We start from the raw sequence: 22,752 nt of genomic DNA, 5'->3' as shown, positions 1-22,752 counted from the left end.
GCTGGGAGATGCCAAGGTGTTCTGTGCATAATTGTGCTTCCAGAAGGCAGCCAAAGTGAGGTGCCAAAATGCTTCAAGCCTCAAACCACGCTTTCCAGAGGGCCAGGAAAAGTGATTCCTGGCAAGCGACGGAGGTCACATTTGCTTGGAATCATAGGAGACAGTTTATAGGGGATGGGCACACCTGGTGGGGTGGTCAGGGCGTATTCCTGGCTCTGCCTAAGGGTCACTCCTGGCAGGCTTGGGGACATCGTACGGTGCATGGGGATCAGACCGAGGCCAGCCATGTGCAAGGCAAGTGCCCCAGAGAGGAGAGGCTGTGAACTTCTCGTGAGGGAGAAGCGAGTCTGAGAGCACAGGAGGCGTGGGGTTGTGGAGCCCCGCTGGGTTCCAGGCCGTCGGAGGATGCCTGGGGATTCACGACCCACGACCGGGTGAGAGCTCATAGCGGGGCCTCGTCAGGACTGGGAGGGAGAACACTGCTTTTAGGAGGCTTCAGCGCGTGGTCAGCGGCGGCTGACAGGGCCCGCCTGCTGCGGAAAGCGGGGGGGACTTTCCTCTGAGGTCAGCTGGCACGGTCATGCCCTGGCCAGTCACAGTCCTGAGACCCAAAATAGCTCCAGGAGAGCGCTCAGCACAGCTGAGAGGGAGCAGGTGGGCCCAGCCCCCGCGACAGAGAGGGGCCCTCAGACAACAGATGGGGCCGGCGGGGCGGGGGCGGTGGGGAAACGCAGGGAAAAGTCACGACCGCCACTCAGGAAATGACTGGATGGCCTGTTTCTGAGGAACAACTAGCTGGGAAAAAAACTGCCACACTAGGGTTATTGTTACTACTTATTTTATTTTTGGATCACACCCGGACTGGAGTGTGATCCACACAGCGGGTAGGGCGTTTACCTTGCATACGGCTGACCCAGGTGGGTTCGATTCCTCCGTCCCTCTTGGAGAGCCCGGCAAGCTACTGAGTATCCTGCCTGCACGGCAGAGCCTGGCAAGCTCCCCGTGGCGTATTTGATATGCCAAACACAGTAACAAGTCTCACAATGGAGACATTACTGGTGCCCACTCAAGCAAATCGATGAGCAATGGGATGACAGTGCTACAGTGAATCACACCCAGCGATGCTCAGGGGTTGCTCCTGGCTCTGCCCTCAGGAATTACTCCTGGTGGTGCTTGGGGGACCATATGGGATGCCAGGGATCGAACCTGGGTCGGCTGCGTGCGGGGCAAAGGCCCTACCCGCTGGACTAGCACTCCAGCCCCTGTTAATTATTTTAAAGGGATGCAGGATAGATCTGGTCACTTACCTTTTATTTTGGAGGGGGTGTCATATGGGAAGCTGGGGGTCAAACCCAGGTTGGCTGCATGCAAAGCAAGTGCCCTACCCAAGGTGCTGCCTTTCCAGTCCCCAAAGCAAAGCCACATTTTAGCTCAGGCTGTGACAACTTTTTTTCTTTTAATTTTTTATTGAATCACCATGTGAAAGGTTACAAAGCTTTCAGGCTTAAGTCTCAGTCATACAATGCTCAAACACCCATCCCTTCACCAGTGCCCATGTTCTGCCACCAAGAACCCCAGTATACCTCCCTTCCCACCCCCACCCCTGCCTGTGTAGCTGGTAATTTTCACTTTACTTTCTCTTTACTTAGATTACATTCAATATTTCAACAGAAAACTCACTATTATTATTTAGAATTTCCCCCCCAAAATCGAACCTGCTGAAAAGGCAGTGTTTGATAGTTTTCCCTTGCTGAGAATGAAGAGATATGAGGTTCTGGATTTCTGTATTTTAGTAACTAAGTGCAGGGAAATTTCTGCCAAAAATTGCATCATGGCAAGCTCATACCTCTGTTTTGTGGACCTTATAAGATGGTGGTCGCCACGCCACCCCCGCCCCCCCCGGAAAGGAAAAGCTGAGAGACAAAAACCTTTCCCCTCCTGGGGTGGCATGGGGCCGTGGCTTAATTCACAGTCTGGAGGCATTTCTGTGAAAAGCTGCTGGTGCCAAAGGTAGTTAGATGGCCTCTGGGATCATGGGCGTTCAGCAACGGAGGGGCCACACACGTGCGGTCAGGCTGTGACAACTTTTTAACTTGTTTGGTCTCAAGGTTTCCTAAATCCTACTTGTGTGGGAGAAACACTTGGAAGAACACTGGCTTGATAAACATTCTTGGGGGGAGGCTGGGGAGGGGCAGGAGGGAAGTTAAGTCACATCTGCCTGCCATCTGCCTGGTGGGCACACTCCAGGGTCCCCCAGGGAAGCTGCCCTTCAGCCCACCTCTCAGGAAGTGATCCCTGAAGAAACCAGTGGTCTCCCTGACGCAGAAGGATGCGATTCTGCATCAGGACCTGCTCTTGCCTCCCCCCCACCGTCTGCTGCTAGACATACAAGGAAAGTTCTTGCCGGCCACTCTGGGGTACACAAAGTGGTGGGCTAGAGTGGGGGCTCCCACCGAAAGGATGGCAGGGGGCTGATGTGGGAGTGGGTACCGGGCTGTGGGATGATCAGGGCAGGAACCGGAAGTGGGATGGGGGCTGCGTTCATAAGAGCCCACGCGGAGAGTCTCGATTTCCTGCTTTTGCCAGCGGAGTCAGAAAGGGCTTGGGCGTTTGCTCGGGGCGTTGGCTGAGACAGACAAACGGGTGTTGGTCCACTAGGGTTCCCCTGGGAGGCTGGAGAGAAAGGTGACCCAGAGGTATGGAGAGATTGGAACAGTCACGTGGGCTGAGTTGACAAAATAGTCATGGGTCTGTGAGAAGTTTCTGATGGAGGGGCTGGAGAGATAGTACTGCAGGGAGGGCGTTTGCCTTGCACGCAGTTGACCTGGGTTCGATTCCCGGTATCCTATATGGTCCCCCAAGCCTGCCCAGAGTAAGTCCTGAATGCAGAGCCAGGGGTGACCGCTGAGCACCACTGGGTGTGCCACCTCACCCCCCCCCAAGAACATAGTGGGAAATGGTGCTATAGATTGGCACCCAAACATGGTGGAGATAAGGCAGGGATGGCACAGAGGGGACGAGCTCACCAGGAGTGATTTCTGAACATGGAGCTCGGGGTAAGCCCTCGGCACTTCCGGGCCTGACCCAGAACCCAAACTAAACAAACATAAAAAACCCACCGAAAAACTATGGCGATAATGGGTGGTCAGAATATTGGGTGCCCCATGGCCACACCAAAGCAAAGGCGGCCATCGGCAGCAGAATGCGAATACAAATCAGAATTTGGGGGGATTTTGGGTTTGAACCACACCAGCAATACTTGGGGGTTACTCTGGGCTCTGCACTCAGGGACCACTCTTGGTGGTGCTCAGGGGACCATCTGGGGTGCCGGGAATCGAACTCAGGTCGGTCACATGCAAAACAAATGCCTTTACCCCTGGGCTATCACTCTGGCCCCAGTGATTGGAACGTTTGACTTGCTATTGGAACTAGCCCTAGCTGGTGAGTAAACTTGTTAGTAGAGAGAAGAAAGCAGTCTGCTAAATTCTTGCTTTATCTGCATAATCAGACCTGGTGCCGGTCACATGACCAGAAATCTGTCTTGAGTTACCAGAACAGAATTGTGACCTGTGCCTGGCCCTGGAGTCCTGGAAAGGAGGAGGAGAATGCGTCTGGGAAACTGCAATTCTGAGAGAGTTTTCTTCCTCTTCCTCCCAGCCTTCCCCAGAGGAACCTGCAGGGTGGTCGTGCCCTGGGGGAAAGGAATTCATCAGAACTCTGGGAGCTTATAGGCCACCGGCTCTGGTCGGAATTGAACTTGGGACACCACGGGTCACCTGGTGAGAGCAGAAAGGGAAGGAGTCAGGCGTTCACGGAGGTTTAGCTCATCCCCTCAGGGTGGCCACTGGGTCCCCGTGCCTCAGTCCCCTGCGGTGGAGGGAAAGATTGAAATCACCGTCTCCACCCCCACCCCTCCACGTTCCCCCACTCCACTCTTCCTCCCCTCCCCCCCTCCCGCCACTGGTTCCTTCTATGCAGAGTAGGAAGAGTCCCAGAGAAGCCAGGAGAGCTGCCTTGGGCCAGGAAAACAGGAAATAAAAGCCGCACTGCCTTCTGGGAAGGCTGGCAGCGCTTGGTGCCACGGCGCAGGACCCGCGAGGCCGGGGCAGGGGTGCTTCTCTGTCCATCCGTCCCTCCTTGTAGAATAACACTGGCCTGTCCTTTCTCCCTTGCCACAGGGAGCTTAGGTTTATCCTGTTACACCCATCACAGTGCTCCCGAGTCACTCCCATTCCCTCTGTGTTTATCTGTAAACTCTTCTCTGGGCTCTGCTTCCCCAACCAGGTCCCCAACCAAGAGAGATTGAGCGCCGCTGCCCTTTGGTATATACTCCCCTCCTCCCCTCCTCACGGACAGCGCCGTGGACAGCCACAGGCTGGTGCAGTCACAGGCCGTCTCCCAGCCCCGGGCATCAGGCTCCTCTCTGCAGGGCCCTCACTTCCTTTCAAAGGATCTTATACCTGCCCTGGGCCTGCCGGGCCTTAGTCGGGTGAGCCAGCAAGTAGCAACTAGATCGAGTGTCAGACTGGCCCATCCCCCGCAGGGAGAAATCCCATGACAAATCAGAAGCCTTTCGCCTCGGTGGAATTTCTCAGGGTAACTCCGAGTTGCAACACATCAGCACGTCTCTCTTGTTTGGGGCAGGGTACCTACCACACCTGCCAGTTTTTCAGGAGTTGTTCCTGGCCCGGTACTTGGGGGTCGCTCCCCTTAGTGTCAGGGGGACCCACCCAGCTCTGGAGATTGGACCTGGGCCACCTGCAGGCAAAGCACGTGTACTTGTTCAGGCCTGGCAGTGCTGGGCGTCACCAGGGCGGCACCCGGTGGTGCTCAGGGGTTCAGAGGGGCGGGTGGTCTTGACTCTACCTCCCCCGCCCTGGCCCAGTGCCTAGCTTTGGTCGGGCAGTGGCCAGGGTAAGAATTTCTCCTTCACCTTAAAAGAAGTGTCCATGGCAGCCGGAGAGTGCCACAGCCTGGCGCGTCCCCGGCCCGCCCTCAGCCCCGACGGGGACCCCAGCCCCGAGGGGTAAGGGTGACGGAGCTTCAAGCCTGACGCGGGTGGCCCACTTTTCTTGGAAGGAGAAATGCCCAGAGGGACAGCGTGCACGGACTCATAGGCTATGGCCAGCGGCCTGGCTGGTGGCCCAAGCGGCTCGGAAGAAAGCAATGGAGAATGGATGACGCGGAACTCTGGGCTTTCTGTGTGGACAGAGAATGCAGGAACACTCACGTCTGACTGGGGGCCCCGGGAAGGGTGATGGCGGCGGGAGGACTGTCGTCACCAGGTGAAGAGGGCGGCTCTCGTGGCTGCCCACGGGTCACTGAGCGTGGCTTTTGCGGAGAGTGGCCCCGGGGCCGGGGTGGAGCTGAGGCCTGAGCACGGCCCCTCTCACCCAGGCCTCGGGCACCGTGGGAGAACAGCCCAGAAGCAGCTTCCACCGCTGCCCCGTGACCCACCAGCTCCTCGGTGACACATTGGCTCCCCTCGGCCTCTCCGCCAGGCGTGGAGGGGGCTCCCCTGCCCTGGCTGGAGGGGCCTGTGCTCCGGCCCGGCGCTTGCCTTCCTGACCAGCCCCAGACCTCTCCTGGGGCTGCGGAAGGCCTCGTCCACGGCCAGGCCGCGCTGCCCAGCACTGCTGCCCGCCAGGAAACTCGCTTCAGTCAGCCGCTCCAGCCTCACAGCGTTCCCTGATTCGGGCTGGCACCTGCCTGTGCTCAGGGATGACTCCTCTTGAGGGACAAGGGGCCACAGGGGCTCGAACCCAGGTCAGCTACAAGCCAGGAAAGTACCTCACCCACTGTGCTATCTCTCCAGCCCGACTCCCTGCTCCTGCCACCTCTCCCCTACTGGGTGGGTGGACCCCCCCACCCCAAACACACACACACACACACACACACACACACACACACACACACACACACACACACACACACATACACACACGTCCACCTGCACCTTGTGTGGCTCTTGAGTTAGAAAGTGTGCCGGCGTAATAAACCAGGCTGGGGTCCTACCTAATGACCTCACAACAAAGAGAGGAACTGGGCCCAGCCGCACGCAGAGGTGGGCTGCTGAAGGCAGCGATGGAGGTCGCCAGCGGTCACCAGGAGCCAGACCAGGAAGGGCTCTTCCCGGGAGCCTGCAGGGAACCTCAGCATCAAACCCGCAGACCTTTAGAGCCGGGAGAAAGTCTGTTTCTTGGTCCCCTTTGATGAGAACGTGTTCCATGGGTCGCAAATGCCCAACAGGTGGCGCTGTCTCCCCAGCCAGGATTCAGGGCTCAGGACTCCTGGGAGGAACGGGCGGGGCCTCACTGTCACTCCTCCATCCGCATGGACCCGCAGCCAGAGCTTTGCTTCTCTTTCCCACGGTGTCACTCCCTGCTGGTGGAGAGCAGCGTCCAGGGTGCAGAGTTATGGGCTGGGGGCCTCAGGGCCCCGGGCCGTGCATCCGTGACCTGGGGCTGCAGAGACTTGAAACAACAGAGATGTATTCTCTCTTCGGAGGCCGGGAGCCTGAAACCCCGGTGTCGGCCTCCTGCCGGGAGGGGGGGAACCTGTCCGTGACTTTCTCCTCATTGCTGGGGGCTGCCAGCATTTCCGGACTAAGCATTTCTGCGCTAAGGGGCAGAGCCGCTCTGCTCCCTAGGGACGGGGGAGCTGCCCACGGCATGGCTGTCCACGGCCCGCCAGGCGCTGCCTCATCTGAGTCTTACAACAGACAGCTCGGCAGGGTGGGACTGGCACAGCCCGGTTCAGGGCAGGAGAAGTCGAGGCTCAGAGAGGTTCAGTGACTGGCCCAGGTCGCACAGCAGTGAGTGGCCCACCTGGGGGGGTCACTAGCTTGCTCTTGTTTGTGCTCTCTCTTCTGGGCCCGAGAGAGGGCAGGAGCTCAGGCTCTGGCCTTGGGTGTGACCGAGGCGGCCTGGATGCTGGTTCGAATCCCCTGGACCACAGGAGGGAGCACTTCACTTCTGGAGTCAGTCCTGAGCTCAGAGCCAGGAAAAGCCCCAGAGCAGCCCCTTGGTGACCGAAGACCCCCTAGTCCTCCTGGGGACCCCTAGACACAGACGCCCCTCGGTGACCAGAGTCCCCTGCTCCTCCTGGGAGACCCCCAGACACAAGCACGACCTTTGTCTGTGACCGGCTCACACTGACCCTCTCCCTGAGTCGGAGCATGGCCAGGAGCGGGGCAGGACCAGGTGGTCAGAGTGATGCTCCCCCACCCACCCGGCCCGGCCCGTCCTTACCCGGCCCCCCACCCCCGTGCCCAGGTTAAGAACTTAGCATGTGCTTCCCAAGGGACCGACACGGGCGTCCACATGCCAGACCGGGGGCTGAGATGGGCGCATCGTCTGCTGCAAAAGTAGGATCCTCCCGCGAGCATTTCTGCCCCGGTGACGGTGGGGGGCCGGGAACGCCTCCCCTCCAGGGCCCTGGGGAGGGTTTCTCACCAGGCTCCCGCGGGAGGCTGGGGGTGCAGTGGAGACAGTCAGTGGGATATTTTTTTTTTTTTGCTTTTTGGATCACACCCGGCGATGCTCAGGGGTTACTCCTGGCTCTGCACTCAGGAATTACCCCTGGTGGTGCTCAGGGGACCATATGGGATGCTGGGAATCGAACCCGGGTCAGCTGCGTGCAAGGCAAACGCCCTACCCGCTGTGCTATCGCTCCAGCCCCGGTCAGTGGGATCCTGCTGGGGTGCGGGGCGGGCGGGGGCCCTGAGTCTCACCACAGGCTCTTCCGGGAGAGAACAGGGCTGTGGCCCAGAGGGAGCAGGGGGAGGCGAGGCGGCCGGGGCGGAGACGGTCTTGGCGTTCTCAAGCTGGGCCACTCCTGCAGGCTGCGGGAGCAGTAAGGGGCGAGTCCTCCCCGAGTCTGTGCAAAGAGCACGGCCTCGCGGATACCAGATCTCAGCCTCTGTCACGGTCCCTAGGACACGGTCCCTTAAAGCTGGCTGTCCTCGGAGTGTTATTTACACCACGGCAACTGGCAGAGGGCAGAGGCTCGGGCTCCTCCCCTGCCCGCTTGGCAAACTTTGCCAGCACCTTAACTACCTAGGAGCCTGAGCCATGTGCCCCACAAGCTCTGCCCTGACAGTCAGCTGGTTCTCAGAGCCTCGTTGCCCCCGCCTGATGGTGGATTCCTACTCTCCCTTTCCAGTGCCCACGTCACCTCTTCCAGGAAGCTCCCCCTGATTTCTTTGCCTGACTGAAAGCCAAGGTCGTGAGAGACGCACCGGCGCATGCTATCATGGTGTTTGTTCTTTCTCTCCAAAGGGACCATATTTGTCAGTAGCCTTCAGAGTATGGGTCGTAGTAAAATATTTCCCAAGTGAGGAGTCTTGAATATTTCGGCTCCTTTGCATAATTTCGTTCCTGTAAATAGCTGTGTTGAATCACCAGCTTGCAGAATTCCTGGAAATCTAACAGGAGACTCCCACGAGCAGGAAGGGTTCCCCGGGGCTCTGGGAAGCTCCTGCGACGGGGGAGGGGGGCGGTGAGAGGGGGCCCCAGCCTGAGACCCCATCGCAGTGGAACAGAGACGTGGCCTCTGACCTCCGGCAGGCGTTCCCGCAGGCCTGAGGGGAGCACCAGCCCCTCTCCGCTCCCTCCTGGCGGCTCCCACCTTCGCCTCCGTCCCTCTGTGCTGAGCACGGAGTCTCAGGGGGGCCCCGGACTAGCTCCTCCTTTCTGCTGTGTCCGGGACTAACGCAGCAAAGTCACAGAGCATTTAATTCTTTTCTATTCTGGGTGGGAATAGACAGGAAGGCACCTCCATGCTCAGAAAAGGACATGACAGAGAGGATGGCGATGGTGGTGGTGGTGATGGCGGTGGTGGTGTGCTGGTGACAGTGTGACGAGGAGGACGCTGGTGACAGTGTGACGAGGAAGGTGACGACGGTGATGAGAAGTGCTAAATGGCTGAGCTGCAGGCTCCTATATTCAAAGTCATAGTTTCGGGAGCTTTCCTTCGCACCTGTTGTCCAGGGGAGAGGCTGAAGCATCACCCCCTGGCCTCTCTGCCCCCCGGGCCCCCAGCCCCCAGTCACGTTCACAAATGGGGCGATGGGTTTGAATCCCAGCATCCCATATGGTCCCCTGAGCACTGCCAGGGGTAATTCCTGAGTGCATAAGCCAGGAGTGACCCCGGTGCATCGCCAGGTATGACCCAAAAAGCAAAAAAAAACCAAAAAACAAAAACCAAATGGGAGCAGCCTCCCTCTCCTCTCTGGGCCCAGCCCAGGGACCCAGGTCCCCAGCGAGGGGCCTCCTGAGTCTATCCGTAAGAGGATGCCAGTGGCACCAGCCCCGGGCCGGGCCCCAGGAAGCAGTTGGTAGGAAGGGCCTTGGACACTGGGGGCTCTGCCCCCTCTGAGCGGGGAGCTCGGCTGGAAGAGGACCCAGCTGGGCAGCTGGACTCACCCTCCCCATGGGGATGGCGACCCCAGCCCTGCAGCCTGGCTCTCTGCTCTGGCCGCTGGTTTTGGTTGTGGAGGGGAAGTGCCGGCCCCAGAGGTGGTGGTGGACGGTCTGTGGTCATATCGGGGAGACAGACTTGGTCCACATGACGCCCGCCAGTCCAGGAACTCAGAATTCCCCGCCCGTCTTTCGGTTCCCCCCGAGAGTCTGCTCAGGGCCTGGAGTCCTCCTGGAACTCCCGGGGGAACAGTGAGGCCAGGCCCCCGAGAGCACGTCTGCAGGGCTCAGTCCTTCCCCGTGACTGCAGCCCTGCCCAACCCCCCCTACCCCCGACCCCCCACCGCCATCTCCCAGATGAGGGGTGTGAGGCCAGGAAGAGCGGGCAAAGGCCTCTGCCTCTGAAGCCTGCATCCCGCTTCTGGGTGGGGGTGGGGTGGGGGTCGTCAGAGGCATGAGGGGACCACGAGAACAGGCTGTCCCTGACCAGGGTCATCCCCGAGCGGGGGCCTCACAGGACAGCCAACCCGGGGACCATTGGCAGGGAGTCTGGCCCTGCGCCCTCCCGAGTCCCCAGCCTGGTCCAGAGCCTGGGGTGGTCTTTGGGGCGGGCTGCGGAGACAGGGTACACCGCTGATGGAACTGCTGGGCCCTGGCTACTCGGCTTTCCGGTTGGTGGAGGTGATTTGGGTTTTTTTTTTTTTTGGGTCACACCTGGCGATGCACAGGGGTTACTCCTGGCTCTTCAGTCAGGAATTACCCCTGGCTCAGGGGACCATATGGGATGCTGGGATTCGAAGCCGGGTCAGCCGTGTGCAAGGCAAACGCCCTCCCCGCTGTGCTATCGCTCCAGCCCCGGTGGAGGTGATTTGGGATTGACTAACATTCCTATACTTGATTCCAAAGCCCTGTGATAGCATCGGCCCGGCCCATTATGTTGGGACGGCTGTTGGCACTGTGAGACCACCCACAGCGGGAGAACAAGGTCCCCATCACACCGGCTGACCAGACCCGAGGGCCCAGACTAGGCACGCACCTGAACCCGCAGCCAAAGCCCGGGACCCCAGAGCCTGTTCTCACAAGGCACTGCTCTAAACTCATTGTGACTTCCCTTCACGCTCAAGCAACATGGACACACACACACACACACACACACACACACACACGATGTGGCGTCTTACCAGTCTGGCTCCAGGGAGTTTCCTATAGTTGGCGTTTCCGTGGCTGGGATCGGGGATGTCCATCCACGTGCAGAGGGTGGGTGGGCAGCTGCTCAGACTTCCCACCCACCAGCCAAACCACCTCTCTAGAGAACATGCGACTGGGCAATTATAAAACCAGACATACGTGTAATAAAGTTCCATCATAACAGTTACTGAAAGACTTATTTTGGGGGGATGCTTAGGAGGCTGGGGGGGGGCGGGGAACCCCCACTAGTGGTTCTCAGCCAACTGGGCTAGATATATATATATATATATATATATATATATATATATATATATATATTACTCCTGGCCGTGCTCAGGGGACCCTATGGGATGATGAGGATTGAACCCAGGTTGGCCGCATGCAAGGCAAATGCCCTACCCGTTTTATTATCACTCCAGCCCAGGGTTGTAATTTTTATTATTTTTTTTAAATTGAATCACAGGGAGAAACACAGTTATAAGGTTGTTCATGATTGAGTTTCAGTCATATGATGTTCTAACACCATCCCTTCACCAGGGCACATTTCCCACCAACGTCCCCAGTTTTCCTCCTGTCCTCACCTCCCAGCCTGCCTCTATGGCAGGCACTTTTCTCCCTCTCCCTCCCCCTCTCCCTCTCTCCCCTCCCTCCCCCTCCCCCTCTCCCTCCCCCTCTCCCTCTCTCTCCCCTCCCCCTCTCCCTCCCCCTCTTCCTCTCCCTCCCCCTCTCCCTCTCCCTCCCCCTCTCCCTCTCCCTCCTCCTCTCCCCCTCTCCCTGTCCCTCTCCCTCTCTTTCTCCCTCTCCCTCTCCCTCTCCTTCCCCCTCCCCCTCTTCCCCTCTCCCTCTCTTTCTCCCTCTCCCTCTCCCTCTCCTTCCCCCTCCCCCTCTTCCCCTCTCCCTTTCTTTCTCCCTCTCCCTCTCCCTCTCCTTCCCCTCCCCCTCTTCCTCTCTCCCTTTCTTTCTCCCTCTCCCTCTCCCTCTCCTTCCCCCTCCCCCTCTTCCCCTCTCCCTTTCCCTCTCCCTCCCCCCTTTTCCCCTCCCCCTCTCCCTCTCCCTCTCCCTCTCCCTCTCCCTCCTCCTCTCCCCCTCTCCCTGTCCCTTTCCCTCTCTTTCTCCCTCTCCCTCTCCCTCTCCTTCCCCCTCCCCCTCTTCCCCTCTCCCTTTCTTTCTCCCTCTCCCTCTCCCTCTCCTTCCCCCTCCCCCTCTTTCCCTCTCCCTTTCTTTCTCCCTCTCCCTCTCCTTCCCCCTCCCCCTCTTCCCCTCTCCCTTTCTTTCTCCCTCTCCCTCTCCCTCTCCTTCCCCCTCCCCCTCTTCCCCTCTCCCTTTCCCTCTCCCTCCCCCCTTTTCCCCTCCCCCTCTCCCTTCCCCTCCCCCCTCTTCCCCCCTCTCCCCCTCCCCCTTGCCCCCTCCCCTTCTCCCTCCTCCTCCCCGTCTCCGTGTCTCTCTCTCTCTCCCCCCCCACCTCCTCTCCTTTTGGGCATTATGGTTTGCAATACAGGTACTGAAAGATTTTCATGTATATTCCTTTACCTGTTTTCAACACTCAGTTCTTGTTCAGAGTGATCATTTCCAACTATTATTGTCATATTGGTCTTTTCTCTATCCTAATTACCCTTCATTCCACACACACTTGTGGCAAGCTTCCAACCACGGACCAGTTCTCCTGGTTCCTGTTTTTCCTGGCCTTGGATATAGGGCTCACACTTTTTCTTTCCTTCCGTATTCAACAAATGAGTGCAGCCACTCTATATCTGTCCTTCTCTGTCTCACTCACTTCACTTAGCATGATACTCTCCATGTCCATCCGTTTATAAGCAAATTTCATTACTTCATTTTTCCTAGTGGTTATACAGTATTCCATTGTATAGATGGGCCATAGTTTCTTTTTCTTTTTTTTTTTTTGCTTTTTGGGTCACACCGGCGATGCACAGGGGTTATTCCTGGCTCATGCGCTCAGGAATTACTCCTGGCGGTGCTCAAGGGACCATATGGGATGCTGGGAATCGAACCCGGGTTGGCCGAGTGCAAGGCAAACGCCCTACCCGCTGTGCTATCGCTCCAGCCCCGGACCATAGTTTCTATATCCAGTCTTTTGCTCTTGGACACGAGTTGTTTCCAGATTCTGACTATTGTGAACAGTCCTGCAATGAACTTTTTTTCCCTTTTTTTAAGTAACAGCACATCTGGGCTGGATTCATAGCACAGCGGGTAGGGTGTTTGCCTTGCAAGCGGCCAACCCGGGTTTGATTCCTCCGACCCTCTCGGAGAGCCCGGCAACTACAGAGAGTATCCTGCCCACACGGCAGAGTCTGGCAAGCTAGCCGTGGCGTATTCGATATGCCAAAAACAGTAACAAGTCTCACAATGGAGACGTTACTGGTGCCTGCTCGAGCAAATCGATAAGCAATGGGATGACAGTGATACAGTGAGCAGCACACCTAGTGTAAAAGTAGATAAAATCCTGGTGTAACTGGCTTAGACTCACCAGCAGAGAGTAGAAAGGGGAGCAGGCAGGAGACTGTGAGAAAGAGATTGAATTTCATTATACTTGGGATGCTTGAAGAAAACACTGTAAAGCAAAACTTTCTAATGGTTACACGTTAAATAACCCAAATCTCAGGGACCAGGGAGATAGCACAGCAGGCAGGACACTGGCCTTGTATGCATCCGACTTGGATTAGATCCCCAGCACCACCTGTGGTCTCCGAGCCCCACCAGGACTGAGCCCTGAGCACAGAGACAGGAGTAAGCCCTGAGAACAGTTGAGTGTGGCCTACCTCCCCCTCCCCCTGCCAAATAAGCAAACATAAAATGACCTTCCCCTCCCTCTCTCAATGCAAGAATGACCTCCCCCTACCCCTTTCAATACAAATTTCAATCACTTGTATCACTTGTCATCCCGTTGATCTTCAATTTGCTTGAGCGGGCGCCAGTAACATCTCCATTTGTCCCTGTCACATGCGAGTGTAGCCCAATGATATCTGCTTGCTCCAGGAACAGGAAGAGCCTCAAATCATTCATTCAGGGGTGGTTTTTTTTTTGCTTTTTGGGTCACACCTGGTGATGCACAGGGGTTACTCCTGGCTCTGCACTCAGGAATCACTCCTGACAGTACTCAGGGGACCATATGGGATGCTGGGAATTGAACCCGGGTCGGCCGCGTGCAAGGCAAACGCCCTGCCCGCTATGCTATTGCTCCAGCCCCTCATTCAGGGTTTTGACAAAGAAGTCTGACCATCTCATTGGTGGGCGACCATGTGGTCTTTTGACGTCCCGTGGAATCCAGTTGGTAATAGCTCTAGTCCAGCAGTCGTCTCTGAATCGCATTATGTGTTCGGCCCATCTGATTTTTGACGCCTTGGCAAACGAGACAGCGTCCCTGATTCTTGATCATCAACGGAGGTCGGAACTCCGGATTCTTTCTCTCACTTGAGTGAAATGTGATACTCCTAGTATCACGTGATACAAATTTCAATACAAGAATCAAATAATTGCTAATTATTTGGGGGCTTCATTGCACAGTCAGGAGTGATTGCTGAGCATGGCCAATCCCAAAATAAAATAAAAGAGCAGAATCTGTAGGTGACTGAGGAAAAAGTCCATTAATATTGCTTTTCCAATCAATGCTCCTCAAATTCATTGGGATTCTACGTCCCTCCAGATCATTCAATTAATTTGCAGAGAGATGTGCGCACAGCTGTGACGGTGAACAAATGATGTTATCAGTGCCCCCATCCCACCTGTCATCCTGTTTTTCCTGACTGTCGAATAAGTCTGTGATTACCCCTCGTGAGCCTTCTCCTCACTGCCCTGAGACTCCAGGCCTGGAGTCCATACACGAATGGGGAGTAAAAGAAAGTTATAGGAAGGGACTGGAGCCATAGTACAGTGGGGAGGGCATTGGCCTTGCTCGTGACTGACCCGGGTTTGGTCCCTGGAATCCCATACTGTCTCCTGAGCACTGTCAGGAGTGACTCCTGAGTGCTGAGCGTGGAGTAACCCCTGAGCACGGCAGGGTGTGGCTCAAAGGAAAAATAAAATAGAGTAAAGCAGCATTGTTGTGGTAGAGTTTGGGTCACGTGTTTTATTATTTTTTTTAATTTTTAATTTTTTAATTGAATCATTGTGTGTAAAGTTACAGAGCTTTCAGTCTTAAGTCTCAGTTATACAATGCTCAACACCCATCCCTTCACCAGTGCACATATTCCACCACCAGGAGCCCCAGTATACCTCCTCCCCCCCCCCGCCTGTGTAGCTGATAGATTTCACTTTACTTTGATTATCTTCAATATTTCAACAAAAAACTCACTATTATTGTTTGGAATTTCCCCCCCAAAGTCAGACCTGTTGAAAAGGAACCATTTGATAATGTTTTCCATTGCTGACAATTAAGAGATATAAGGTCATGCGGCCACTGTTGCGGCCACGTGGTTTTGGATTTCTGTCTTTTAGTAACTGAGTCCAGGGAAATTTCTGCCAGAAATTGCATCACTGCAAGCTTTTACTTCCCTTTTGTGGTGCTCATAAAATGGAAAAGCGAAGAGAGAAAAACCCTTCCCTCCTGGTGCAGCATGGGGCAGTGGCTCAGTTCACAGTCTAGAGACATTTCTGCAAGCTGCTGGTGCCCAAAGTAGTCTAGCTGGCCTCTGGGGTCATGCTCGTGCAGCAGGGGAAAGGCCGCACACGTGTGGCCGCTGCGCTTAAATCTTGGCAGAGGATGGGGCCAGTAACAACCCCATCCCGGGATCTCCCGAGCGTCCCGTTGCTGCAGGCTCGTACCTCCTTTTTGTGCTCATAAAATGGTGGTCGCCATGCTGTGCCCGGAAAGGAAGAGCTGAGAGGGAAAAACCCTTCCCTCCTGGTGCAGCATGGGGCAGGGCCCAGTTCACAGTCCAGAGACATTTCTAGGCACAAGCTGCTGGTGCCCAAAGTAGTTTAGCTGGCCTCTGGGGTCATGCTCGTGCAGCAGTGGGAAGAGGAGGGTCATGTGTTTTAGAGACCAATGACGTCTCTCCTAGAACAGCGTGAATCCCTGAGCTTAGGAATGATTTCAGGGTCTAAATGAGGAGACAATGGTAAGCTGGTGCTTGTGTCCCACTTGCCCAGGCTTCTAGGAAACTGCCAGAAATGGCCTAAACCACAGAGATCTCTTTGCCCGGGCTCGGGGGGCCAGGCTGGTACCGGGTGGTTTTCAGGGACGCGGCTCTTCCTGGCTGCCACCGGCCTCCTCCCTGCTGCATCCTCAGCTTGACAACCTCCTCCCTGGTCCTTTCCCTTCCAGCAAGGATACGGGGGCCGTGGGCTCCGGGCTCCAGCCCTCCGACTTGGTTTCACCCGAAGGATTACTGACCGGGAGTCCAGACACCCCTGGCGGCCAGCTTCAGCACTGGCGGCTGGCAGGAGGGAGACCCGATTCTCTACTCCAGATGCCTGGGGATGCGGCTCGGGGTCGGGGGTGGGGGGCGGAGGCAGGCGGGAGGCTGGGGCTCCGTCCCGCTGGTCTTCCGTCTGTGTCCCCAGCACCCTGACAAAGCATGTGATCTCCAGTGAGCTGCGCTGTGTGTGTGACCCTGGAGCTGACAAAGGGAAGGAGGGGGAAGAGTGTGGGGGCGGGGGGAAGACGGGTCAGAGAGAGAGAGAAGAGAGAGAGGAGAGAGGAAAGAGAGGAGAGAGAGATGGAGGGAGAGAGAGGAGACAGAGAGAGGGAGAGAGAGAGAGAAGAGAGAGAGAGGAGAGAGAGAGGGAGGGAGAGAGAGAGAAGAGAGAGGAGAGAGAGAGGGAGGAAGAGAGAGGAGAGAGAGAGGGAGGGAGAGAGAGAGGAGAGAGAGAGAGAGAGAGAGAGAGAGAGAGAGAGAGAGTACAGGCGGGTGGTTGCCTTGCGTGCAGCCACCCGGGGTCCGATTCCAGGCACCCTTCTGGCCCCCTGAGCTCCTGCCAGGCGTGATCCCTGAGTCCGTCCTGAGCACAGCCAGGTGTCGCCCCTCCTTTCAAAACTAAAAAAATTACAGGCCGGAGAGCACAGGCTTTGCATGCGAGAGACAGGGTTCAATCCCCGGCCGCTGAATGTCAGCGACCTCAGTCCCAACCACCTCCTGAGCATCGGGGCTCCCTCCTGCCCCCTGCCCTCCCCCAGCCCCGCTTCTGGAACCCCCAGTGTGACTCTTCTTCCTCCTGGGCAACATCTGAAACTCCAATCAAAGCGACCTGTGGGTTTCGTTTCCCGAAAGCTGCCGCCAGCCCCGAGCCGGGGGAATGCCAAGGACCCCGTGGGGAGGCCCCAGCCACCGCTGTCCAGGCTTGCCCCCTGCAGGTCCTCAACCCACACACGGCTCTGCTGGTCAGCACACAGGTGACCGCTGCTTCCCGACGCCCAGAGGCCAAAGGAGGTAGGTCTGCCCGCCATGGCCAGTCCTGCTGGACAGGGAGTCGGGCCTGGAGCAGGAACAAGCAGGCGGGTGGTGGGGGGTTGCCTGAGATTTGCCCTGACTCCCCCCAAAAGGAAGGGGGTGTGTGGGGGAAAACCCAGGTCTCACCTCCCCCTGACACTCTCCTCCCACACGCTGCCACCCCCCACCCCCGCCCCAAGGCCCTGAGGACCTGACTGATTAAAGATGATGTTTTAAAACACTGCAGCACTGGGCGCGCTCTGCCGAGATGCGACCCGGGTGGTCACATGGCCGGTCTGCTGCTGCTGACCACGATCCAGAGGACAGCTAGACTACTTTTGGTACCAGCAACTGCTTCCACCAAAGTCTCTAGACTGTGAACTAAACCAGAGCCCCATTCTGCCCCAGGAAGGGAAATGATGCAATTTCTAACATAAATCTCCCTGGACTTAACGACTAAAGTACTAAAATGCAGAAATTCTATCTATCTATCAGAAAGAGACTTCATATCTCTTCATTCTCAGCAATGGAAAACTATCAAATGCTTCCTTGTCAGCAGGGCTGTTTTTTTGAGGGCAAACTCCAACAACAATAGTGAATATTGTGTTGAAATATGGAATGTAATCAAGGTAAAGAGAAAATGAAGTGAAATTTATCAGCTATGCAGGCGGGGGTGGGGGGTGGGGGGGTGGGAGGTATACTGGGGTTTTTGATGGTGGAATATGGGCACTGGTGAAGGGACAGGTGTTCGAGCAGTGTATAACCGAGATAAGCCTGGAAACTAACTTTCCACACGGTGATTTAATAAAAAAATAAAATAAAATAAACAAAACTCTACAGCACTGATAACCCAGTAGCAGCACACCAGATTGCACGGAAGGTCACATAGAAGGCGGCCAGTTTTGACTCACCGAACAGTGAGGCTGAAGGCTTAACCTATGACGGCAACTCATAACCCTCAGACAGGAACTAAATGTCTCCATGTTGAGAGATGACTGTTGAAACTCATTTTCGACTAAGGAAATATTTTTTGACCATTCTATTAGTAGTTTATTGTAACAAGCAATAAAAAATAAATTCGCATGTGTCTGTTATGTGGGCAGGCTTGACGGGCAGTTGGGACGGTGCTGGCGGGGACAGTGGTACAGGGACTGGAGTTGGAATATTGAATGCCTGTAACTGATCGTCACGAACAACTGTGTCAACCACAATGTTTAAATAAAGTGTAGGAGGGAAAAGGGTTTATTTCTTAAAGCATATTGGGTGGAGGAGGCCAGGGTGCTGACAGGAGGTCGGAGGGACATGGATGGTACCCTCTGAGGAACAGTAGTGGAAGCCAAAATGCCTAAAGATAAAATAGTGCCTTCCTCTGGTTGAACTCTACAAGAAGAAAACATCCAGTCCCATCAGAAAATGGGGCGGAGAAATGAACAGAAACTTTCTCAAAGAAGAAATCTGAATGGCCAAAAGGCACATGAGAAAATTCTCTTCATCACTAATCATCAGAAAGATGCTGATCTAAACAACAATGAGAATCATCTCACACCACAGAGACTGACACACATCCAAAAGAACAAAAGCAACCGGTGTTGGCGTGGATGTGGGGAGAAGGGGACTCTCCTCCACTGCTGATGGAAATGCTGACTGGTCCAGCTTTTTGGATGTTTCTCAAAGAACTAGAAATTGAGCTCCCATTTGACCCAGCTTTTGGGAATATATCCCAGAGATGGAAAAGAAAAACAGTACAAATGAAATCTGCACTTGTATGTTTATTTTAGCACTATTTACAATAGCCAGAATCTGGAAAAAACCCGAGTGACTGGTTAAAGAAACTTTAGTACGCGTACACAATGGAAAACTATGCAGCTATTAGAAAAGATGAAATCATGAAATTTGCATATAAGTGGATTGCCATGGAGAGTAACATGCTAAATGAAATGAGTCAGAAAGAGAAGGACATAGAATGACTGCACTCATTTGTGAAATATAAAGTAACATAATGGGAGACGAACACCCAAGGATAATAGAGAAAAGGGCCAGGAGAGTCGCTCCATGGCTTGGAAGCCGTCCTCACACGCTGGGGGAGAAGACAGCTGGGATAGAGGAGAGACCACCGAGTAAATGATGCTTGGAGGGCTCGCTCAGGATGGGAGATGCGGGCTGAAAGTAGACTATGGACCGAACTTGATGGCCACTTAGTACCTGTATTTTAAACCATAACACCCAAAAGGAGAGATAGAGTAAAAGGAAATATGCCTGCCACAGAGGTGTGGGTGTGGGTGGGTGGGTTGGGGGGAGGGATACTGGGACCATTGGTGGTGGAGAATGGGCCCTGGTGGAGGGATGGGTACTCAAACATTGTATGACTGAAACGTAAGCACGAAAGTATGTAAGTCTGTAACTGTATCCCATGGTGATTCATTAAAAATAATAATAAACAAATAAATAAAATAATGCCTTCCAGAGAAAGAGGTGGGAGTTGGGGAGGGGGGACATGGGTGGTGGGAAGTGGGCCCTGGCAAAAGAGTGGGGTTTGGAACATTATACGCTTGGAACTCAATCTCGAGTGACTTTGTAACTTCCTAATTCAATAAAATATACTTCTATAGTGGATTTCCCCCTCCAACAGGCTCCCTGTGACTCTGCAAGGACCCTCTCCTGCCGTCCTTGGAAGGAGGGACTCACACAGGGTGGTGGGGGACCACAGAGGGGGTGTCAGGGGCGGCAGGACACAGGGCTCACTCAGCAAACAGCCCTCCTGCAATCCCTTCGGCTGAGGGGGCCTTGAGGCAGGACCACTGCCTTGACCCTGGGGAGGGACCGGGGCTCGGAAAGTTCCTGCCAGCACACTCAGCGCCTGTCTGTCCCCCACCATGAGCTTCCTTCGGGGACCCTTCGGATCCACTCCCAAATGTAGATCCCGTGTGTGGCCGTTCAGCCCGGCCCCAGCTCTCTGTGTAGATGCTGCGTGCGCTCCCATACCCCCCGCAGGACACAGTGGCTATGGGCTGGCGAGGCCGCCCTTCCCCCTCCTGAGAGGCGGGCGTCCCCTGTGACACAGACCAGGAAGCCCAGAGCGGGTGAGCCACACCCACAAGCAGCACATCCCACTTCTAGAGTCCTGAGTAGGCGTCGGGCACAGAGAACCCAAGAGACTCTGCAGGGACACTGGGGCCCTCGTCCTGGTGACCGGGGAGTGCTCGGAGCACAGAGGGGTAAAGGTGCCAGGGGAGCACGTGTGACTCATCCTCCTGCCAGCCCGCCACACCCTCTGTCGGTGAGGAACCCCCGGGGTCCGCAGAAGCCTGTGGTAGCTCACGCACCGTGGCGTGGCATGGACACAGCATGGACACTCACGTCCTGCCCAGGTCTGCCAGCTACCCATCGGTTCTGTCCCTGGCACAGTGAATTTAGAAGACAAACGGCGGAGTAAAGTAATTATATTTCGGCAAGGAGAGGGAGAGAGCATTGCACACCCCATCCTGGGATGCAGGTGGCTGCCAAGGATGAGGTGCACCCCATAAAGGAACACAGTGGAGCACCCAAAGGACACAGGTGTGAGCAGCTCCCGGAAACTACAGAGAGCGTACTGTACTGGGCACTCCTTCCAAGCTGGCCTTGGGGATTTCTCCAAGCCACCCTCTTGCTTTCTGCCCATGTGCAGGGAGCTGGCACAGAGGGTTCAGTGATGAGTCTTGGCTGGATCCTTGTTGGGCTCCAGCTGCTTCTGACTTTATGAAACTCACCTGAAATTCATTGCCCAGAGGCACGCCTGCCTGTGTCTAAATATCAAGTCATCCCACCATGCATTTCTCCATTGTGAAACACCTTCCGTGACACCCCAGCTGAGTGACAGGGGGGTGTCAGGGCCCAGCTTCCGTTTCCTCTTCTATTGGGCCCCTGGTGCTGTGCTATGACTGGTTCATTATGGAGCTGATGTAACCGTTGTTCATACATTTTGTTATCCTCCCTTTTGTCACCGCCTACAGCGTTTTTGCTTGTGCTGTCCCCTTGCCTTCCTTTAGTTTGAGGCGGGGATGGGGGGTGGGGGAATCCCAGGGCTTTGGTTTCACTACCCACCACGCCTTCCTGGAGGAATGTCACTGGGAGTTTCCAAAACCGTGGCCGTTGGTTCTTGCTGTTTCCCTCAGCTCCGCCCATGGGACCGGTCAGCCGTAATGACCAAAGTCTCCCTCATGGCTGTGTCCTCCTGCCCTGTGTCACCACCAATGCTGGCCCCACCTGAGCGGGGAGGCGAAGGAAGGCCCACGGGGTGTGACCCATCTGGGATGTTTTATTCAAATAATTTCTGCTCACCCTCTCCCCGCTCGGGCTGGAGCCATAAAACCGGCTTCCAAGGCACAGCCCGAGCAGGGAGCCCTGAGTCGGAGACGGTCCCACTCACTCCGGGCCATCGGCTCCTTCCTGGCCCTCTCTGGGGGACGGCAGCACGGCTGTTCTGAGGGACCCTGCCCTGGCCTGAGCTCCTCCCCGTCCTCCCCACAGCCTCACCCCAGAGTCTTTCCATTCCCCAGAGCTTCTGGAAGCCCCAAACACCCCCCGAGACAGCAGAGCAGTGGGGGTGGCTGGCTCTGACCCCGGGGCGGGGGAGGGGACAGGAGCACTGAAGTTCCTCTTTCCACCTCACGGCAGGCACCTCTGTGTGGGAAAAGGCGGGGGAGAGGAGGAGTGGTGGCATGGTGTATGTGTTTCGGGGGTGGGGGTATGGCCTACGGATGGGCTTCAACACCCCCAAACTCATGTCATCCTTCCGCTGTGATTAGCTGTCTTCCCGAGAGTCATGATTGTGGGGGACGCTCCTGGGATTGGCCACTGTGATCACATTTTTTTTTTGCTTTTTGGGTCACACCTGGTGATGCACAGGGGTTACTCCTGGCTCTGCACTCAGGAATCGCCCCTGTCGGTGCTCGGGGGACCATATGGGATGCTGGGATTCGAACCCGGGTTGGCCGCGTGGAAGGCCAATGCCCTCCCCACTGTGCTATTGCTCCAGCCCCGGTGATCACATTTTGTCTCTGAAGCTGAGCAGGGGGGTGTCTGGCACAAGCCCATCCCCCCATCTGCCTCCCTGAGAGTCTCCTGGCTCCCCCAGTTCAGAATGTTGCGGGTTTTAGTAAGACCCACCTGTGTGTGACTGTAGACGGCAGGACGCCCCGGCATCAGGAACACTGATATTTCTCTGCAGATTGATGGTCACTCTAAACAGCGCTGCATTCAGATGGTCCAGCTTCCGGCCTGGAGGCATGGCTTGGGTGCGAGAGCTTGTGTCCTATGTGTCCATGGACGCTGCCCCTGGCAGCACACAGCACTGGCTGGCCCCCACAGCTAACTGCAACAATGAAACGGAACAAAGGGAAAAAACCAAACCCAGGGCCAGCACAACAGGACAGCAGGTGGGACACTTGCCTTGCACATGGCTGACCCAGGCCCGATGCCTGGCACCCCAGATGGTCGGCCGAGCCCAGCAGGATTCTTGAGTCTAGAGCCAAGAGTAAGCCCTGATCATCACAAGGTGTGGCCCCCAAAACAAGACAGAAAATAAAAAATAAAAATAAAAACGGGAGAAAACAAATGGTCAAGGTGAAAAAACAAACAAACCCTGCACATTTCAGAGCTAGTCTGACTTTACAGATCTGTAAGTGAGGTCAGTATTATCCCCAATGTTTTTTTTTTTAAGCTGCATGTCTTCCGTTAGTTCTTAATATGTGAATGCAAAAGACAGAAGCCACGTAGGAACA

This window comes from Sorex araneus, chromosome 8 (genome assembly GCF_027595985.1).
Source record: "Sorex araneus isolate mSorAra2 chromosome 8, mSorAra2.pri, whole genome shotgun sequence".
Lineage (NCBI taxonomy): Eukaryota > Metazoa > Chordata > Mammalia > Eulipotyphla > Soricidae > Sorex > Sorex araneus.
This window is presented reverse-complemented; position numbering follows the sequence as displayed.